The following is a 5,512-nucleotide window of genomic DNA, read 5'->3' as shown; positions in this document are numbered from 1 at the left end:
GGGTAAACCATAGTGTTCACCTTGGATACAGTAGATATGCCCTGCCACCCTGGGACATCATATAGCAATTATTTTAAAATAGAGACCTATTATCTGTGAGTCTTCCTATAGCCAGTGTTTTAAAATTTATTTATTTATTCAACAAATATTTCTTAAAGAGAATTCTAGGCTTTCCCATTGTGTTGTTTTCCTCTATTTCTTTGCATTGATCACTGAAGAAGGCTCTTGACAATCTCTTTAAAAAATTAGAGATAGCGAAGGAATATTTCATGCAAAGATGGGCACAATAAAGGACAGAAATGGTATGGACCTAACAGAAGCAGAAGATATTAAGAAGAGTTGGCAAGAATACACAGAAGAACTGTACAAAAAGATCTTCACGACCCAGATTATCATGATGGTTGATCACTCACCTAGAGCCAGACATCCTGGAATGATAAGTCAAGTGGGCCTTAGGAAGCATCACTACAAATAGAGCTAGTGGAGGTGATGGAATTCCAGCTGAGCTATTTCAAGTCCTAAAGGATGAAGCTGTGAAAGTGCTGCACTCAATATGCCAGCAAATTTGGAAAACTAGCAGTGGCCACAGGACTGGAAAAGGTCAGTTTTCATTCCAATCCCAAAGAAAGGCAATGCCAAAGAATGCTCAAGCTTTTGCACAATTGCACCCATCTCACACGCTAGTAAAGCAAAGCTCAATATTCTCCAAGCTAGGTTTCAACAGTACATGAATCGAGAACTTCCAGATGTTCAATCTGGATTTAGAAAAGTCAGAGGAACCAGAGATCAAATTGTCAACATCCATTGGATCATCAAAAAAGCAAGAGAGTTCCAGAAAAACATCTATTTCTGCTTTATTGATTATGCCAAAGCCTTTGACTATGTAGATCACAGCAAACTGTGGAAAATTCTTAAAGAGATGGGAATATCAGACCACCTGATCTGCCTCCTGAGAAATCTATATGCAGGTCAGGAAGCAACAGTTGGAACTGGACATGGAAAAACAGACTGGGTCCAAATTGGGAAAGGGGTATGTCAAGACTGTATTGTCACCCTGCTTATTTAACTTATATTCAAAGTACAAATTGTGTAATGCTGGGCTGGATGAAAGCACAAGCTGGAATCAAGATTGCCATGGAAAATATCAATAACCTCAGATATGCAGATGATACCACCCTTATGGCAGAAAGCGAAGAAGAACTAAAGAGCCTTTTAATGAAAGTGAAAGAGGAAAATGAAAAAGCTGGCTTAAAACTCAGCATTCAGAAAACTAAGATCAGGGCATCTGGTCCCATCACTGCATGACCAATAGATGAGGAAACAATGGAAACAGTGACAGACTTTCTTTTCTTGTGCTCCAAAATCACTGCAGATGGTGAGTGCAGCCATGAAATTAAAAGATGCTTGCTCCTTGAGAGAAAGTTAGAATCAACCTAAACAGCATATTAAAAAACAGAGACATTACTTTGCCAACAAACGTCCATCTAGTCAAAGCTTTGGTTTTCCAGTAGTCATATATGGATGTGAGAGTTGGACTGTATAAAAAAAGCTGAGTACCAAAGAATTGATGCCTTTGAACTGTGGTGTTGGAGAAGACTCTTGAGAGTCCCTTGGACTACAAGCAGATCCAACCAGTCCATCCTACAGGAAATCAGTCCTGAATATTCATTGGAAGGACCGATGGTGAAGCTGAAGCTCCAGTACTTTGGCCACGTGATGCAAAGAACTGACTCATTGGGAAAGACCCTGATGCTTTGAAAGACTGAGGGTAGGAGGAGAAGGGGATGATGAAGAATGAGATGGTTGGATGGCATCACCAGTCCTTGGGGTTGCAAAGAGTCAGGCATGACTGAGTGACTGAACTGAATGACAACAAATATTTACTGAGTACCTAACATGCTGAAGGTGTGAAAGATGGAACAGACAGCATTATAATAATAGTGCCTAAGAGGAACTAAAAAGCCTCTTGATGAAGGTGAAAGAGGAGAGTGAAAAAGTTGGCTTAAAGCTCAACATTCAGAAAACAAAGATCATGGCATCTGGTCCCATCACTTCATGGGAAATAGATGGGGAAACAGTGGAAACAGTGTCAGACTTTATTTTTGGGGCTCCAAAATCATGGCAGATGGTGACTGCAGCCATGAAATTAAAAGATGCTTACTCCTTGGAAGAAAAGTTATGACCGACTTAGATAGCATATAGAAAAGCAGAGACGTTACTTTGCCAACAAAGGTCCTTCTAGTCAAGGCTATGGTTTTTCCAGTGGTCATGTATGGATGTGAGAGTTGGACTGTGAAGAAAGCTGAGCACCGAAGAATTGATGCTTTTGAACTGTGGTGTTGGAGAAGATTCTTGAGAGTCCCTTGGACTGCAAGGAGATCCAACCAGTCGATTCTGAAGGATATCAGCCTGGGATTTCTTTGGAAGGAATGATGCTAAAGCTGAAACTCCAATACTTTGGCCACCTCATGCGAAGAGTTGACTCATTGGAAAAGACTCTGATGCTGGGAAGGATTGGGGCCAGGAGGAGAAGGGGAGGACAGAGGATGCAATGGCTGGATGGCATCACTGACTCAACGGACGTGAGTCTGAGTGAACTCCGGGAGTTGGTGATGGACAGGGAGGCCTGGCATGCTGCGACTCATGGGGTCGCAAAGAGTCAGACACGACTGAGCGACTGAACTGAACTGAACTGACCTGAAAGCTAGAGAGAAGGCAAAGGTGGAAAGAGACAGTTGGCTAAGACATAGTAACTTAAGGTTATTACATGCTGTGTGCAATGTGGGTGATGGCCTTCCCTGGTGGCTCAGATGGTAACGAATCTGCCTGCAGTGGAGGAGACCTGGGTTTGATCCCTGGGTTGGGAAGATCTCCTGGAGAAGAGAATTGCTACCCACTCCAGTATTCTTGTTTGGAGAATTCCATGGATGGAGGAACCTGGAAGGCTACAGTCCAAGAGGTCACAAAGAGTTGGACACAGCTGAGTGACTAACACTTTCACACTTTCATCTGGGAGATGGGATGAGGGATGAGTGAGTGAAGGAGACGAGTGATGGAGGAGATGACATTGAAGATGGACCTGAGGGCTGAGAAGGAATCATCCTTGTAGAACTGGAGATTATGAGATAAGAGTTATTTTCCTTCAATGTATGCATGTCCCTCAACACATGTCATGGCCAGGAATTTTGAAATCCGTAATTCTTATTCAGAAATCAGGAAACATAACATTGAATGTACAATACTGTGACCTATTTTCAGTTTACACAGAAAAATAATGGGTGGATTTTGACATAAACCATAATCTTGCTCAACCCTCTAGAAATCCATTCTTTCTGTTCTCTGGTATAATCTCATACCCATCAAAAATTGGAAGATCCCATAATCTTGTTCTCCAGACTCACATGCATCACCATTGTTTTGTTTTTTTTAATTATTATTATTATTAGTTACTTTTGGCTGTGCCACATGGCACATAAGATCTTAATTCTCTCACCAGGGATCAAACCCAGACCTCCTGCAATGGAAGCTCAGAGTTTTAACAGCTGAATGGCCAGGGAAGTCTCCTGGATCACCACTGTGAGAAAACTGCATCTCTCCTTTCTACTTGCATTCTGGCCTCAAATAGTAGTGTATGTGTCTTGGCTGATGAGATTCTATGTGTCCAGGATAATCTTCTGCTATTTACTGTCTGTTTCAGAGGGAAAGTGCATTTCTCCCTGAAACACTTCCCCTGCTTGTCTCTTCCTGAGATGCAAAGACCCTGCCGGCTGCTCTGGGTCTCCATGCAGGGCTCACTCTGCTCAGATGGGCTGAAGGGGCTCCTCCCTCCCAGGAGAAGCCGCTGCTAATGCAATGGAAGGAGATACCTGAGAGGGGGCTGTCCCTGCCTTCTCCTTGTCATTCAGTCACTCAGGCGTGTCTGACTATTTGTGACCCCATGGACTGCAGCACGCCAGGCTTCTCTGTCCATCACCATCTCCTGGAGTTTGTTCAAACCCATGTCCATCGAGTCGGTGATGACATCCATCCAACCATCTCATCCTCAGTCGTCCCCTTCTCCTCCTGCCCTCAAGGTTTCCCAGCATCAGGGTCTTTTCCAATGAGTTGTCTCTCCGCATCAGGTGGCCAATGGCATCACCTCAATAATTCCCTATTTCGACACCTCTGAAGAGAGGGTACTGCCTGTCATTGCAGACGGGCCTTTTAACTTGTGTCTGCAATGCTTTGTGCTGTGTGTTCCTAGTCTTTCGTGTGGTTTCCCACATGAACAGTGAGACCTAGGAGACTGTTCTTGGCAGAAGAGGGAAAAATTGAGCTTCTCTCTTGAGCAGTGAGATTCTTGGTTATTACCCTAGGAAGACTCCGTCGTTGTCCAGGAGAACATGGGCTGTGATGGCAACATCAATACATACACACACACAAACCCCTAAAATGGAAATGTTCAGATGTCCATCACAGTAAAATAGATAGCATATAGGAGGGAGGATCAAGAGGGAGGTGATATGTGTATAATTGTGGCTGATCTGCATTGTTGTACGGCAGAAGAAACACAACATTGTTAAACTATTTTCCCCCAACTAAAAATTAAAAAAATAAAGTTGAGAGTAATGGAGAAAAAAGAGGATAATACAAAGTGGTGAAAACAAATACATTTGAGTTATACATTTTAATACATGTGATTCCCTTACATAAAAATTCTTTTGTAGAATAAAAGCAAGTAACACAATTTCATCATATAGTATGAAATCATTTTGAAAGCTCCAAACCAAAGATAATTGATGTATTTTGGGGATACATATATATTTAGCAAAGCTGAAAAGAAAAATGAGGAAAAAATAACCATAAAATTTACAATAATAGTTCATTTTGAAGGAGGAAGAGAAGCAGCTGAGGATGGGGCTCAATTGGTTGCTCAGTGGTTTGGGTAGTCATCATCCATTTCCTGGGCTCTGTGATCTATGCGTGCCCTTTTATCTTTTGTATCTCATATTCTTTATATTATAAAAGTTCAAAAGTGATTCATAAAAGTAAACGGTTCTCTGCCTTATTAGCAATTTGTTCATTCCAATTAATCGAGCTGTGCAATTACATCCACACTGGAGTTTGGAGTCCACAGAGAAAGTAACTTCCAAAACCACATTCCTGTGAAAACTGGAAAATCCAGGTGTTTCCCCAGGAGAGTGGCTCTTCTCTGATTCAGCTCAATACTGGAAGAGAGAAGCATGGCAGACAGAGCTGGGCTTAGGCTCTGGCCCAGGAACTCTTGTGAATTTCTGCTGTGTTCTTAGATTAGCTGTGACGTGCCTGCTCGCTTCATCCAGAATCATTTTCTTCCCAAGGGAACCTGTGGTCCCTGGTCCGTGGAGACCCTGAGTGTGCCAGAAGTAACTGTTCATAAATGCCTGCCTGGGAAGTGCTGTGATGGGCAGAGAGAGAACCAGGAGTGATGCTATGTGCTGTCTAAAAGGGAGACTGGCCGTGACCACAGCCCTTCTAGAATGTTCTTTCCAGC

The sequence above is a fragment of the Bos javanicus genome, chromosome 4 (assembly GCF_032452875.1).
Source record: "Bos javanicus breed banteng chromosome 4, ARS-OSU_banteng_1.0, whole genome shotgun sequence".
Taxonomy (NCBI): domain Eukaryota; kingdom Metazoa; phylum Chordata; class Mammalia; order Artiodactyla; family Bovidae; genus Bos; species Bos javanicus.
The sequence above is the reverse complement of the archived record's forward strand: the minus strand, read 5'-3'. Positions refer to the sequence as shown.